This window comes from Leucoraja erinacea, chromosome 10, assembly GCF_028641065.1.
Source record: "Leucoraja erinacea ecotype New England chromosome 10, Leri_hhj_1, whole genome shotgun sequence".
NCBI lineage: Eukaryota > Metazoa > Chordata > Chondrichthyes > Rajiformes > Rajidae > Leucoraja > Leucoraja erinaceus.
In genome coordinates, this window is record NC_073386.1 from 53,478,417 (window position 1) to 53,495,404 (window position 16,988).

Genomic DNA, 16,988 nt, shown 5'->3' on the forward strand with positions numbered 1-16,988 from the left:
CTTTTACCTACAAATGTCACTTTTATCTTATCTTTTTTTATCTTAATTTTATCCTTGTAATATTATTGCTGAGGTGACCCATTGTCTTATCAAACACATTTCACTGTACCGTTGACCCTGTGTTAACCTACATATCTATCTATCTATAATATAAAACTGTGTGTGTGTGTGTGTGTTTCTGCCTGACTAGTGGGTGCCAGCCTTTGATTCGTTGCTACGCCAACATCACACGCAGAAACGGCGAGATTTTTTCCATTTCGGTAGAGATTTCACTTTTCGTCGAGTTTATGTACACATTTTTAATAAAATCCTTCTTCCCCCCCCCAATTAAAAAAAAAAACAGCTCTCACCCATAACATGTTGGTGAACGTTCAATCGTGTGATGTCACAATGCCCAATGCTCACAGATGTCCAATTGGAATGGATCATTTACATATGCCTTTGCACAGCACCTCCCACCCCCCCCCCCCCCCCCCCCCCCCCCCCCCCCGCAGCCTGTGTCGAAGCTCGTCATCATGTGTGTGGAATAGAGAAAGTGGATTGAGGGTGACAGGGAATGGGGAACAGATGGACTGTCCTTACCCCCCTCCCCCCTCCCACTCTCCCTCCCCACTCTTTCCCGTCTCTCCCCCCCCATCCACAATCTTCCCCCCCTCCCCCCATCCCCCCCCCCCTCTCTCCTCCCCTCCCCCACCCCTTCCTCCTCCCCCTCCCCCCTCTCCTCTCCCTTCCTCTCCCACCCCCATTCCTCTCTCTACCACCCCCCCCCCTCCCTACCTCCCCCCCTCTCCTACCCCTCTCTCCTCTCCTCTCCTCCCCCACCCTCTCTCCTCTCTCCCCCCCTCTCCCCTCTTCCCTCTCCTCCCTCCTCCCCTCCCCCCCTCTCTCTCCTCCCTCATCTCCCCCCTCCTCCCCCACTCTCTCTCTCCTCCCTCCTCCCCTCTCCCTCCCTCTCTCTCCCCCTCCCATCCCACACTTTTACCCCTCTCTTCTTCCCTCTACCCCATCTCCCTCCCCCTCCTCCCACTTCCCCTCTTCCCTCTCCCTCCCCCCCCCCCTCCCCTCCCTCTCCCCCACTCCCCCCCCCTCCCCCTTTCCTTTCCCCTCCTCCTCCCCCCTCCCCCTCTCTCCCCCTCCCTCCCCTCCCCCCACTCTCCCCCCTCCTCCCCCCCTTCCCTCCCCCCCTCCTCCCCCCCCATCTCTCCCCTCCCTTTTCCCTCTCCCCCCCCCTCCCACCTCCCCCCCCTCTTCTCCTCTCTCCCCCTCCCCTTCCCCCTTCCCTACCTCCTTCTCCTCCTCCCCCCCTCCCTCTCTCCCCAGAAGTGATTTACTCTCCCCCCCTCCCCCCTCTCTCTCCCCTCTCCTCTCCCTCTCTCCCCTCCCCCCTCTCTCCTCCTCTCTCCTACCCCTCCCTCCTCTCCCCTTCCCCTCCCTCTCCCCTCTCATGCTCCTCCTCCCTCTCCCTCCTCCCCCCCTCCTCCCCTCTCCCTCCCTCCCCCACACCTCTCCATCCCCCCCCCTCCTCCTCTCCCCTCCCCCTGCCCCTCCCCTCTCTCCCCTTCATCTCCCCTGTCCCTCCCTCCTCCCGACTCTCTGCCCCCTCACTTCCCTCTCCTCCTACCCCTCCCCTGTCCTCCCTCCTCCTCTCTCTCCCCCTCCTCCTTCTCCCCTCCCCTCCCCCTCCTCCTCTCCCTCTCTCCTTCCCCCCTCTCCCTCCTCCATCTCCCCACCTCCCTCCTTCTCTTCCCCCCTCTCCACGTCTCCCCCCCCTCCCTCTCCTTCCTCTCCTCTTTCCCCTCTCTCCCATCTCTCCCCTCTCCCCCACCCCTTCCCCCAACCTCCCTCCCCCCTTCTCCCCCTCTCCCCCTCTCCCACCTTCCCCTCCCCCTCCCCTCCCTCTCTCTCCCCTCCGCCCTCTCTCCCACTCTTCTCTCTCCCTTCTCTCTCCCTCCTCCCCCTCCCTCCCTCCTCCCCTCTCCTCCCCCCTTCCCCATATCACTCTCTGCCCTCTTCCCCTCCCCCCCCCCCTATCTCCCTTCACCCTCCCTCTCTTCCCCCTCTCCCCCTGGCCCCCCTCCTCCCCTCTCCCCTCTCCCTCCCCCCTCTCCCCCCCCCCTCCCTCCCCCTCCCCCTCTCCCTCATCCCTCCCCCACCCCTCTCTCCCCCTCCTCCCCCCTCCCTCCCACCCTCACCTCTCCCCTTCTCGTCCATTTTCACTCTCTCTCCCCCTCCCCTCCCTCTCTCCTCCTCTCCCCCACCCCTCCTCTCCATCCTCTCCACCCCTCTCCTCACCCCTCTCCTCCCCTCCTCCTCCTCCCACCCCTATCCCTCTCTCCCCCCCCCCTTCTCTCCCTCCCCATCCTTCCCCTCTCCTCTCTCCCCTAACCCCATCTCCCTCCCCCTCCCTCCTTCACACCTCTCTCCCCCTCCCTCCTCCTCTCTCTCCCCCCCCTCCCCCAGCACTATCTCCTCACCCCTCTCCATCTCCCTTGCCAAATACATTATTGCCATGAAGGGAGTACAGAGAAGGTTAACCAGACTGATTCTTGGGATGTCAGGACTTTCATATGAAGAAAGACTGGATAGACTCGGCTTGTACTCGCTAGAATTTAGAAGATTGAGGAGGGATCTTATAGAAACTTACAAAATTCTTAAGGGGTTGGACAGGCTAGATGCAGGAAGATTGTTCCCGATGTTGGGGAAGTCCAGAACAAGGGGTCACAGTTTAAGGATAAGGGGGAAATCCTTTAGGACCGAGATGATAAAAACATTTTTCACACAGGGGGTATGGAGAGAAGGCAGGTACAGGATACTGAGTTGGATGATCAGCCATGATCATATTGAATGGCGGTGCAGGCTCGAAGGGCCGAATGGCCTACTACACCTATTTTCTATGTTTCTATTAGACATGCACATGGATTGGACAGGCTTAGGGGGATATGGACTAAACGCAGGCAGGTGGGACTAGTGTAGATGGGAGATGTTGGTTGGCATGGGCAGTTTGGGCCAAAGGGCCTGTTCCACACTGTATGACACTATGACTCTATAATAATGTTGACTAATGTTGCCGGAATGTTAGGTAATGTAATCCTTATCATAGGAACTCGTTTGGTAAAATAAGGTCTCCTCATCGCCTTTCTTCCATAAGGCAATTACCTTAAATCACTACCTTTTGGTCATGAACTCTCCTGCCTTTAGAAACTTTAATCTGATTTACTCCACTTTGTGCCCTTATAATTGAGATCACATTCTTTTAAATCTGTTGTATAACCTCCCCCCGCTCCAAGGAGAACAATTGTATGATTACTGTAGAAACACTCATCGTTAGCTGGTCATTTTTCTTTGCATTGTGTTTTTATGTTCTCGTTATTCTCCAGTTCAATGCAGAGAGAAAACCAGCTGGTCAGCCAAGTGGAACTGTGCTGAGATTGTAGGCTTTAATATGTCCTGCTGCTGATCCTTGTAGATGTTCAGCACTTTAAAGAAAAATGTGTTGCTGAGAAGCCCTTCAAAAATGGAGTGATTTCAGCAAGTGCTCTTATACACTGACGCACTAATTGAAAAATAGTCACCCTTCCATTCGAGAAATCGTGCAGAAATGTGTACATTCTGTACAAACTGAGAGAAATGACACCGTCCATCACAGAGAACAGATTCCTCACCATTGACTATATCTACAATTCACACTGCCTCGGCAAATCAGTCCAAATATAATGAAAGATTATATTGGTGAAATGGCCCACCCTGGTCACTCCTTCTTCTCCCCGCTCCTGTCCGGCAGAAGGTTCAGAAGCTTGAAAGCGTGCACCACCAGACTCGGGAACCTAGGGCTTACCTGCTTACCTGGGCTTACCTGGACTTGGGGCGTTCCAGTACTTCCTGCATGTGGACCGGAATTTGGACGTTTTCTTTATCCTTGTAAACGACGCCAAAGATGGCGACTGTGCATTAGTGGGTTGTGCAAAATAAGTTCATTGTGCTGTGTGTACATGACAACAAAGAACCATTTAACCATTAAACAGCTTCTTCCCCTCTGCTATCAGGCTACTGAACGGTCCTTCCGTAAGCTGGGGTACTGTCTGATTTACCTCTACCCCATTGCGGACATTGGACTTTGTCTCTGGAACTGATGTGCTACAATGCTGAGAACTGTATTCTGCACTCTGTATCTTCCCCTTTGCTCTCTCTATTGTATTTGAGTTTCAACTGATTGAATTCATGCATGGTATATCTGATTTGTTTGGAGAACACACCAAACAAAGCTTTTCACTGTACCTCGGTACACGTGACAATAATAGACATCAACCTAAATCTTTCGATTATTTTAGCAAAAAAAAAAAGATTTTTCTCAAAAGTCTCTTCCTTGTTTTTTTACACTTAGAGTTATATAGTGAGACAGTGCTGAAACAGGCCCTTTGGCCCAACTTGCCCACACCAGCCAACATGTCCCAGCTACACTAGTCTAGTGTTCAATGATTATTATAATTAAGTTACAATTTAAATTTATTCTACTCAGTCACATTCTGTCAGTTACTGAGAGTTTTGCATTTTAAAAATGTTCTCTACTGTAATGGTGTCCGATTTGGCATTATTTGTTTTGTGACATGAATACTTTGATGTGATGGTATTGATTTCTTTAAGCCCAGCCAGACCTGCCGTTGAGAGATGCATGTGGATGCACTCTGTGGCTAAGTTAAATCAGCCAGATTTTCCACACTTCAAATTACCTTTAGTGTGGAACAACCGAGTGCTGCATCCTATTCCACTGTCTGTCCAAAGTCTGAACAAACAGAATAAGTTGAGGCTTGTTAAAGCCGCGGAAATGTTATTCAGACGCTGTTCCGGCTTGCTCGGTTATTTCATTCAGACATGGTCCACCTTTTCATCTGACAAACATCCTCGACACAGCAGTGCACAGAGAATTCATCCCTTGGAAACAAGCTCCAGTTGGAGATTGATTGAAAGATACAGCATGGAAAGAGGCCCTTCGGCCCACTGAGTCCAACCCGACCATTGATCACCCGTGCACGAGTTCTATGTTATCCCACTTTCTCATCCACTCCCTTCACACTCAGGGCATTTTATGGAGGGCCAGTTACCCTTCAAGCCTGTATGTCTTCGTAGCGTGGGAAGATACCCACACACAGTCACAGGGAGAACGTAGAAACTCCGTACAGACAGCACCCGAGGTCAGGATTGAACCTGTGTCATATAAATTACCAGCTGAATAAAGATAAATAATTTGACATTGGTGAGACAACTGCATAGCCAACCTCTCCATTTAAACTAAGAAAAAGCAAAGGGAATGTATAACAATGGAATCGAGGAGCAATAAGGAACTGCAGATGCTGGTTAATACTGTACACAAAAAGACACAAAGTGCTGGAACAACCAGCGAGCCAGGCAGCATCTCTGGGGAACATGGAGAGGTTTACCACATGCTGGTTTACAAAAAAAATGTAAGTGCAGTCCATTGAGAATTATGAACTATAGAAAACAGTGGTAGAGTTGCTGCCTTACAGTGCCAGAGTCCTGCATTTGATTCTGACTATGGGTGCTGTTAATGTGGAGTTTGCACATACTCCCTGTGACCGTATGGGTTTTTGCCGGGTGCTCCGGTTTCCTCCTACATTCCAAAGACGTGCAGGTTAGTCGCTTAATTGCCTGTTAAGAAACATTTAGACAGGTATATGGATAGGCCAGATTTAGAGGGATATATGGGCCAAACGCAGGCAGGTAGGACTATATATGGGACATGTTGGCCGGTGTGGGCAAATTGGGCCAAAGGGCCTGTTTCCACGCTGCAAGACTCTATGACAGAACTAGTGTACAGGGTGATCAATAATCAGTGCTAACATGATGGGCTGAAGGGCCTGTTTTCATGCTGCATCTCTAAAGAAAATCATTTGGTTAGCGTTACTGATGAAAGCAAAATAATTTTACTTTACTGCCTAGTGACTGGAAGAGTTAATAAAAAAACAACTTTTGGACATGAAGCAGATTCTTTGTCAGCATGTCCCATTCCCGGTGCAAGTGGTTTTATTAAAGAGCGCTGCACTCTGTTCCCCTAACGACCGTGTGAAGCACTCATTAGGTGAGCAACAGTGCACACCTGTAAGGTGATTAAGAGCTAAATTAACTAAGCCTCCAGCAGCTGACCACAGTTAGTGCACCATTGCTGCAGGTTGTTCTGGATGCCAGTGGTGAGAATGATGCTTCATCAGAGTGGGGAAAGCAGGTTTAGAGGTACTGATGCTACTGTCTGAGTATCCCTGAAGCCTTAAACCAAAGGGAGCACAAGTGGAAGCGAAGAGGGATCGCCCGGGGGCAGTTTGCGGGGAAGTTTGCGGGAGGAGGTCAGTGTGAGACCCAGAGGAACATTGCTGGAAATAATTCCAATCGTTCCCAAGTCTGAAGAAGGGTCCAGACCCGACAGAGACCAATGGTCCCACAAACCTGCACGTCTTTGGAAACCCACAGTCACAGGGAGAACGAGCAAATTCCACACAGACGGCAGCTGAGGTCAGGATCGAACCTGGGTCTCTGGTGCTGTGTACTGCAAAAGGATTTAACAGGTACTTGTGCTTTATGGCTGGCTGTCCTCCTTGTTCATTATAAAGCATGTGGCTTCTCCAGTGCACTCACTGTATGGTCTTGATAACCACTATGGTTGTGCTTGAAGCATTGTGATAAGGTTATACTTGGGTAGCAAAACACAAACAATTGAGTTGGGAGATGTGGAATAGTTATGTCCTATTGAAATGTAAAGTGGCATGTGGTGATGGAAGGCACATGCATACACCAGTTGAATTTAGATGAGAAATTTGACCTTGGTGAGACTTAGTTTAGTTCTCTATATTTGAAATGACAAAAAGCAAATGGGCTATGTAACAATGTGAATGTGGACTGTGTTTGGGAATATGCACTTCTGTAGGATGTGTGTGAGGTACCAGAAGTTTAGTTTGGAGATACAGCACGGAAACAGGCCCTTCGGCCCATCGAGTCCGCATTGACCAGCGAGCCCCGCACATTAACACTATCCTACACACACACACACAGGGACAATTTACATTAATACCAAGCCAATTAACCTACACACCTGTATGTTTTTGGTGTCTGGGAGGAAGCTGAAGATCTCGGAGAAAACCCACACAGTCACGGAGAGAACGTACAGACAAGCACCCCTGGACAGGATCGAACCCGGGTCTCTGGTGCTGCAAGGCAGCAACTCTACCGCTGTGCCACCGTGCCAAAGAACAGATGGTTTCAATGGTAGCAAAGAGCAATTCTGGAAATGAAAGTGCGTTTAGTTTAGTTTATTATTGTCACATGTACTGAGGTACAGTGAAAAGCTTTTTTTGTTCTGTGCTATCCAGTTAGTGAAAAGACTATACACGATTACAATCAAGCTGTCCACAGTGTACAGGTATGGGATAAAAGGAATAATATTTAGATTAATGCCAGATAAAGCCTGATTAAAGATATGATAGGTTGTGACTGCTCTCTAGTTTGTGATAGTTGACAGTTTTGAGGAGTTGGGGAAAGTACTTTGGGACCTTGAACAGCTGTATTAACCTGGCTCGTTGTTGGTCCTAATTAGTTTGTGCCCCGCCCTAGTGATTGCATTCGGTGAGTAATTCTGCACATCAGTGGATGGGAACGCTAATTTAAGTTGCAAAGATGTTGGACGAACTCGGTAGCTCAGGCGGCATCTGTGGAGGGAATGGACAGTGGATCAGTGTGAAGAAAGATCCCAACCACAAAAGTCATCTGCCCGTCCCCTGCCTGACCTGCTGAGTTCTTTCTTTTTCGTAAGAATCTGCAGTTCATTGTGTTTCTAAATGTGACAATGCTGAGAACTATATTCTACACTCTGTATCATTCCATTTGCTTTATCTATTGGACTTGAGTTTGGCTTGATTATATCTATGTTGGGTGTTATCTAATCCGTTTGGATGGAACGCAAAGCCAAGCTTTTAACTGTAGATGAACTTAAAGTGCAGCAGAAATGTTGTGGGTTGGGCAACATCTCTGGAGAAAAAGGATTGGTGATGTTTCTGGTAGGGTTGTTTTGGGGAAAAACGAGCACCTGCAGTTATTTGTTTCTACATTAAAGCTTTTCACTGTACATGTGGCAATTATAAACCTAACTTGCTTTGGTTTCTGACTACTAAATGACTCTTGACCACAAAAACCCACTTTTGCTGCCATTTGTTCTGGATGTAGGTAGTGTGAAGGTCATTTGGCTGGTTCTTGTAGGCCCCAGGTTTACTAATACTGATCTGAGCACCATGATGATGGACTGACTGAGGCTTTGGAGCAGAGGCCTGGAAGCCAAAGATGGCAGGAGTTTGTAAAGAGCTTAGTTAGTAAGAGACCTGGGAGCAATGCTGGAAGAAAGGACATGATGTGCAGGAAGGAACTGCAGATGCCGGTTTAAACCGAAGAGACACAAAATGCTTGAATATCAGTAAGACAGACCTGAGACACCACCCATTCCTTCTCTCCAGAGATGCTGCCTGTCCCGCTGATTTACTCCAGCATTGTGTCTCCAGAAAGGACGGGATATTGCTCAAATGATCATGGCCAGTACTGTGGACTTTCTAATGCCCAGCAGGCAAACGATGTTCAACTCTTCCATGTTGTCTGTGGAATGAACATTGTGTAATGGTGCAGGACCTTGGTGAATGTATTTGATGAGATGTTTGCTGACAAGGTGACTGGGCTAATGGACCTTTCTTGGTTGATCAATCAATTAAGATCAGGTTGGTTTGGTTGTAACCTCAGCGACACATTTTCTTCTCTCTCTTGCTAGTCTTTTAGCTTGGTAGTCCAGAATCTATCTCCCTGCATTCATAACTTCTTTCAAAGCCTCTGCCTGTGGAGGAAGTGTTACGAAGATTTAAACCCCTACGAGAGGAACACAATCTGTCTCAAATACACAATCATTTATTTTTAAACCGATACCTTTAGATTCTCTCACTGGGGAACATTCTCTCCATATCCATCCTATCAAGACCCTCAACGTTAGTTTAATGTCACGTACACCAAGGTACAATCTTCTTCTTTTGAGTCCATCTTCCATGTTTCAAATGTTGACATCGCTGTCATCGTTTGTCCTGAAAAGGACTCGGGCTTCCGGCAACAATCAATGGGAGCCATCACTTGTTGCAATAGATGATGGTGGTAGCGGAATTAGATTGGGATATCCAGTCAACGGAGAGACCATACATGATTACAAACAAGCTGTCCATGGTGAGCAGATGCAGGATAAAGGGAATAACGTTGAGTGCAAGGTAAATTGTGATTAAAGATAGTCCAAGGGTCTCCAATGAGGTTGATGTTAGGCCAGGACTGCTCACTAGTTGGTGATTCGATGGCTCACCAATTAGAGAAAGTCAAGCCTTTGCAATCTCCCAGTTGCTAAACACTTTAACTCCCACTCCCATTCGCACACGGACCTTTCTGTCCTGGGCCACCTCCTCTGTCAGAGTGAGGCCCAGTGCAAATTGGATGAACAGCACCTCTTATTTTGCTTGGGTAGCTTACAACCCAGCGGTATGAATATTGATTTCTCTAACCAAGTAACTCTTGGTTTCTCTCTTCCTCTGTTCCACCCCCTCCCCACCCTAGTTCTCTGACTAGTTTCACTGTCTACCTGATTCATTTTACTGTTTGTATGTCTCGTCGTTGGCTTCCCCTACGGCCATTCTACATTTCCTTGATCATTGTCTGATTTGATCTGTTTTCACGCCTTGCCCTTCCATATCTCGAGTTTCCCCCCCCCCCCCCCCCCCCCCCCCCCCCCCCCGACTATCAGTCTGAAGAGTCAAGAGTTTTATTGTCATGTGTCCCAGATAGGACAATGAAATTCTACAGAATATGTAAACATAATACGGAACAGGAGATAATAGTTCAGTGTGTCGATATACCATAGATTATATATACACACAATAAATAAACAGATAAAGTACAATAGGCTGTTATTGTTCAGAGTTTGTTTGATGGCGAGTTTAATAGCCTGATGGCTGTGGGGAAGTAGCTGTTCCTGAACCTGGATGTTCCAGATTTCAAGCTCCTGTACCTTCTTCCCGATGGCAACGGAGAGATGAGTGTGTGACCAGGATGGTGTGGGTGTTTGATGATGTTGGCAGCATCCAACATCATCGAATTTGGATCTCGACCCGAAATGTCACCCATTTCTTCTCTCCAGAGATGCTGCCTGTCCCACTGAGTTACTCCAGCATTTTGTATAGCTTAAGAGAGAAAATCAAGTTGGCACTTGATATTCTAATCCCCAGTGGATACACGCATAACCCATCTAATCTTCCCTCGTGATGAGCTGAAAGCAGATCCCAACATGGATTATGAGAGGATATTGATTTTTAAATGTAGACTGGGCAGAATGTGTAATCCAGCAGAATTAATACCTGACCTATTTGTTGACATTTAAAACGTCACTCTAAAATGAATTGGGTTCATCGTGACTCTGCTTGTTGGTGACATGGTTTAACAATGCTAAACAATCCACAGTACAAATGATCAGAGAATTAGGAAGCTGACTAGGCAGTGCCCCGTGAATGGCATGTACAGTAGCCCACAAGACAATGTGAGATCTGCACTTCAATTGGGCACGAAGACACGAAGAAAGGGGTCAACTCAATTAAACCAGGTGGCAACCACCTTTTTTTTCTCTCTCCTGAGATGCTGCCTGACCTGCTGAGTTACTCCAGCACTTTGTGTCTTTTTTTAAAATAAACCAGCATCTGCAGTTCTTCATGCTACCATTTGGATAGGTGATCGGTGGATTCAAGGGAGGGGGGGGGGGGGGGGGGGGGGGTCATTGACAAGTGGTTGGACAGTGATTTCTGACTCTAATCTGCCTGCTCTTCTCTGAGCTGTCATTCCATTTTTAGTTTTGATTGATAAAGGCGATGGTTAATTGGTCCAATATTTGGTAGTTCTAGCCTCTTTATCACTTGCCCTCCAAAAAAATATTTGCGAGTCTGTGGAATTCTTTGTCTCGGTGGAGGCAGGTTCCCTGGATGCTTTCAAGAGAGAGCTAGATAGGGCTCTTAAAGATACCGGAGTCGGGGGATATGGGGAGAAGGCAGGAATGGGGTACTGATTGGGGATGATCAGCCATGATCACATTGAATGGCAGTGTTGGCTCGAATGGCCTACTCCTGCACCTATTGTCTATTGCCATGGGATAAATGCTAGATGGATTTAAATTTAAATGTGTACCTTCAAAACTAAACGCAGCGTGCTGGAGGAACACAGGGGGTCAGCCAACATCTATGGAGGGAATGGATTGTTTAATTTATTGTCATGTGTGCCGAGGTACAGCGAAAAGCCTTTTTTGTTGCGCGCTAACCAGTCAGTGGAAAAACGATACAAACAATTGAGCGGTCTATACAGATACATAACAAAGGGAATAATGTTTAGTGCAAGGTAAAGTCTGATTAAAGGTAGTCCGAGGGTCTCCATGAGGTAGATAGTAGCTCAGGACTGCTCTCTAGTTTTTGATGTTTTGGGTTGAGATGGAGTCTGAAGAGGGTCCCGACCCGAAATGTCGTCTGTCTATTCCCTCCACAGATGCTGTCTGACCCACTGAGTTCTTCCAATGGAAGGAACTTAGTTTTTTGCCCAAGATTCCAGCATCTGCAGTTTCACATGTGCCTTACCTAATGGAATGTCTGAAAGGTTTTTTTTGACAAATCTCATGGTTCAACTGGAAATAGATAGATGTGTGTTTCGATATGATTACAGGATTGAATGGAGAAAAAAAAGCACTAGAGTACAAGAAGCCAACTGTACTGCACATTTTTTCCTCTCGTAGATCTCTTTTTTGCTGCAGTTATGGCGATGGGAACAGTTAGCTGCTTTTAATCTAATATATCACCATCGAGCATCTGAGTCAAAGTGCTTATTACAGATGCTAAGAGGCGTTTAAACACAAATCAAATAATAAAAATTGCTGGTCATTATAGGCTGCGCAGTGCTGACTCACTCCAAGGATGTTGAACAGAGAACAATAAAAGGCAGCCAACCTGCTACAATCATCCTGAACAAAAGCTCATTCACAACTACAATTGTCCCTCAAAATCACAGGAGCTTTGTACGCATCGGGTATTAGAAGCCAAACAATTGTCCCCAGTTTCTTTTCCAATCGACACCTCTGAAAATTGGCTTTCATTTACTGCAAGGCTGTCCAATTCCACATTTCTCCATTGATTGGATAATTTCTGGAATAAAGAGAGCGTGGACCTTTTTGAATTTGAGGATGAATCAATATGATCCTCATTTTCACTCAACCACGAGTGTGGTGGAAGAATCGATCGAAAGGTGATGTTGCTCATTTTGATTTACAGGCTGCAAAGGCACAGGGTCGGGCAGCATCCCTGGAGAACATGGGTGGGGGACAATTTGGATCTGGGGCCTTTCTTCCTCCTTCGTGTCCCAACCCAAAACGTCACCCACCCATGTTCTCCAGGGATGCTCTGCCTCGATACTCCAGTACTTTGTCTTTCCTTGGGAAAACCACTTTGAAACTTCATTCAGTGTCTACGTCTTCATTCCACTGCTTCATTAGTGAATCTTCATTAATCCTTCCAGTTCTCCCAGCACCATGTTCAGTTTATTGTCATGTGCACTGAGGTACAGTGAAGAGCTTTTGTAATGTGCTATCCAGTCAGCGGAAAGGGAATGCATGATTACAATTGAGCCATTTGCAGAGTACAGATACATGACGAGGGAATGACTTTTCATGCAAGGTAAAGCCAGCAAAGTCTGATCACCATTCCAGCAGTGAATTGAGTTCTGTTATCTTCGGATCTTTTAATTTTCCTGATTCCTCCAAGAAACGAGTAAATGTATTGGTCAGAATAGATCCAAGGAACAGCTGATGCTGGTTTATAAAGAGTCCTGACCTGAAACGTCACTTACCCATGTTCTCCACAGATGCTGCCTGACCCGCTGAGTTACTCCAGCACTTTTTTAATGTGTTGATCACTTGCTTGTGTTGAAGATCTTAAATATTGTTTCTGGGTTGAATCCTGTTTTTCAATTAAATTCATACCACTGTTTTATCTTTTCCAGCATTCAACCACTGATCATATTAGACCCTCACTAAGCTTTTTACAAGGTTTTCACTGAATCTGAAGGGTCCCAACCCAAAGCGTCACCTGTCCATGTTCCCCCGCACTATTTTTGGAAACCACCATCTGCAATTCCTTGTCTTCAGAGTTCCGAGTTGTAAACCATCACAACGGTTGTGACCATGTGGGGTTTCTCCGGGTGCTCCAGTTTCCTCCCATGCTGTAATAATGTACAGGTTTGAATGTTAATTGGCTTTAAATTGTCCTGAGTGTGTGTAGGATGGTGTTGGTGTACAGAGTGGGCTGAAGGGCCTGTTTCCACACTACCTTATGTGATACCCACCCTTTATGTTGCTGCTTTCATCTTCCTTTATTTCCAGCTGACCAACATCCGCCAGCCCACCCCAACTCATTGAACTGTATCCTTCCCCCTTGGTGATCCTTCCCCCTCCCCCAGTATGTCCCTGTGACCATTGCCACATCACCTTCTGGCCCACTCACCCTTCAATGGCGCTGACTATGAGTTTGAGGCCCGGTGACAATCTCAACATGAACTGCTGGGCTTGAAGGGCAGTAGGCCAGGCCACCACTGGGATGATGGCGGATTCCCCTGCATGTGCACTCGCCATTGATTCAACACTTACTCTGGCTTGTGAGTCTATGTTGGCTCTCGACATGTTCATTAATCGGCATGTACACAACCATTACAGCACCACCCCAAGCTTCTGATTGTGAACCGTTTCCATCCTGTGTGCAATGTACATTAATTTCCGTTGCTGTAATCTGGCTTTCATGCTGGTAGGTAATACTGGTTCTTGGATTGGTCTGCAAACTTAATAATGGCATGTTAAAACTTTTGAGTTATTTTCATTCTTCATGCTTTGGGGAATATAGCAAATGTCAACTTGCTTGATGGATTCCTGTGAGAATATAAATGCATTTCACACACTCCCATAGAGGCAGACACATGTTTATGGATGCCTTGTTAATTACAATAAATCTTTAGCACCCCCAAAGCTCTGCTGCAAATGTTTAGCCTCTGCTCCATCCAACGCATGCAACCCAAACTTTCAGAACCTCCGTACTCTTGCTCGTTGTTGTTGCTGGTGGTGGTCAGTTAAACGGCAAAATGCTGCTATGGAAGGGGTCCAGCACGTGTCCATGGCACTAGTGTGTTGCAATGGAGGCACAAGAAACTGCAGATGCTTGCTTACCAAAGAAGAGATGAAATGCTGGAGTACCTCAATGAGACTGGCAACAATCTTGGAGAGCACTTGGTTTAGTTTAGAGATACAGCACGGAAACAGGCCCTTCAGTCCACCGAGTCCCCACCCACTAGCGATCCCCGCACATTAACACTATCCTACACCCACGAGGGACAATTTTTACATTTACACCAATCCGATTAAACCTGTAGTAGACGAAAAATGCTGGAGAAGCTCAGCGGTTGAGGCAGCATCTTTGGAGAAAAGGAGTAAGTGACGTTTCGGGTAGAGTCCCTTCTTCGTCACACTGAAGGGTCTCGACCCGAAACGTTGCCTACGCCGTTTCTCCATAGATGCTGCCTCACCTCCTGAGTTTCTCCAGCATTTCTTGCCTACTTTTGATTTTTCCAGAATCTGTAGTTCCTTCTTAAAGAATTAAACTTGTACATCCTTGGAGAGTGGGAGAAAGCCAAAGATCTTGGCGAAAACCCACGCAGGTCACAGGGCGAATGTACAGACTCCGTACCTGAGACAAGCACCTGTAATCAAGATCGAAGCTGGGTCTCTGCCTCTGTAAGGCAGTATCTTGACCGCTACGCTGTTAGTTATCTTGCCCCGCAACGTCACCTATCCATGTCCTCCGGAGAGGCTGCCTGACCCGTTGAGTTGCTCCAGCATTTTGTGTCCTTTCCTGTATTAACCAGCATCTAGGGTTGCCAACTGTCCCTTATAAGCCGGGACATCCCGTATATATATTGGGCTAAATTGGTTTGTCCCATACAGGACCGCACTTGTCCCGTATTTGACTGCAACGACCAGGTCGAAAAGGCATTTAATGCACCTAACCTACCATCACCAGAGTGTTCAGGTTTTGATCGCGAGGCACTTGTGGGTTTTCATTCTCCAGGTTAGTTTTCCACCCCTGAGCACCGACACCCCTTAAATCTCCCGAGTGCCAGCCCCCACAGGAGCGAACGCATGGCGAATTGTCACAGCAGGTAGCAGCTCTTGAGATTTTATCAACCGGCTCATCAGATCTGCTGCCGTTCGATATCCATCTCGCCTCCTGCAAGATTCCACACAAGGCCCTCCCTCCCATGGAAAGGCTAACACGGTTCTCTTATCTCCCTGCAAAATCTCGCCGTGTGCCAGCCTCTTCGGTCCAGAAGATATCTCGCATACAAACAGTTGACTCAATCGAACTTGCACCAAGATAAATACGGGAGAAAGTGCACAGCCCAGCATTAGATACTAACAAGCCAGCTCGGGCGAGCGAGTGCATCTGCTCAACAGAGCAGGCGTAATTCTAAATATACCACAGGAAAGCAATTTTAATTAAACAGTAAAGCATTAGCACTTAAATTATTAACGCTGCCACGAGGCCAGGCCAGTTAAATAAGGTTTCTACTGAATGCACCATCGTAAAATGTGAATATCGTAAGTGGAAGCATCGTACGTCGAGGAGACGCTCTACTCTGTAATCACCAGAGGGCCACGCTTACAGACAGATCCTAGATCTGATACAACAGCGTGCATGCGTGTTGCATGTGCTGTTGACGCCGCACACGAGTGATCCACCTGTCATCCAATCACAGGTCCACTTATGCGCATCAGTTGTACGCTATATTTTGCCAATTCCTGACAAAACACAAGTTTCAGTAATGTCTGGTGTTCGGTCAGTTTGGCATGTGTAAATGTGGATAAACCTGCAAAAAAGAAAAGACTGTGCAGCTATAACAGCAATGGGAAGCAAAAATGACAAGGTTTAAGCACGTCAGCGGTGACCCTTGGTGAAGGCCTTCTGCACTTTATGCCATTGGGAATTTATCCCTTATTTTCACCTTTTGTACCTTATTTGGGAGTGAAAAAGTTGGCAACCCTAGAGTTGCTTGTTTTGACATCCATTGCCTAAACCTGTGTTCTGGGGACACTTTATTCTTGCCATAGCCTCGGGCAAAGTTACCTTGGGTAGGTAAATCTGGACCTGTTGGTATTGTACACGTCCAGTGGGGGTGGGGGAATGTGCAGTAAATGATCTCTGCGTTGCAACTTACTGACATTGGGTGTAAATTCTGATGTGAAGTTTGAGTCTTGCCTTCTGCGTTTGGATTGTACTGTTCTAATGACTGCTAATTTTCAACAGTATTTAAGTTACAGTGCGTGCTTTTGCTTGGGTTCCAGGCTGTGCTGACCTGCGTGGGTTTGTGGAGCGTGTTTCCTTTGTTCTTGTCAACACGGTGAGGAGATCAATAATCACCTGCAGGTAGGAGCCATTCATCAATAAACCTCATCAGCATCCCGCGGTGGAGGTTTGCAACAATGTTTCAGTTGCCGATGGCTTGCCCCAGAGTTGTCAGCAGCCGGAGATTTAAATCTGTCTCCTGCGAGGTTTAATTTAAAACAACAAAGGGAAATGAAGGCAGACGCTGTGAATTGTGAGATGAGAACAGGCTGGTCTGGGCGCTGTACAATGTGAAGCAACTGGACTGGCCGCCTCAAACTGCTGCACAAACAGATATATCTCTAATATCGAGCCAATTAATTTATCCAGTGAGGGCTTTTTGGCAAGGCATTAGCAGGATATTCAATAGAAAGTGCAGTGAGTAATGGCGATCTTTGAACATCTCATTCATTTTAGTGATTGCATTGCCTGATGAAATTAAGTCGAACGCATGAAACAGCA

The 16,988-nt window shown here is 47.2% G+C and overlaps 1 long non-coding RNA gene across 1 annotated transcript in view; it reads left to right on the forward strand.

The window, feature by feature from the left end:
* The first annotated feature begins 16,351 nt into the window (after positions 1–16,351).
* Positions 16,352–16,988, forward strand: part of LOC129701224 (uncharacterized) — a 94,095-nt gene continuing 93,458 nt past the window's right edge. Inside the window, exon 1 of the long non-coding RNA XR_008724169.1 lies at positions 16,352–16,568. This is a non-coding gene — a long non-coding RNA (uncharacterized LOC129701224). The remainder of the gene's footprint in view (positions 16,569–16,988) is intronic.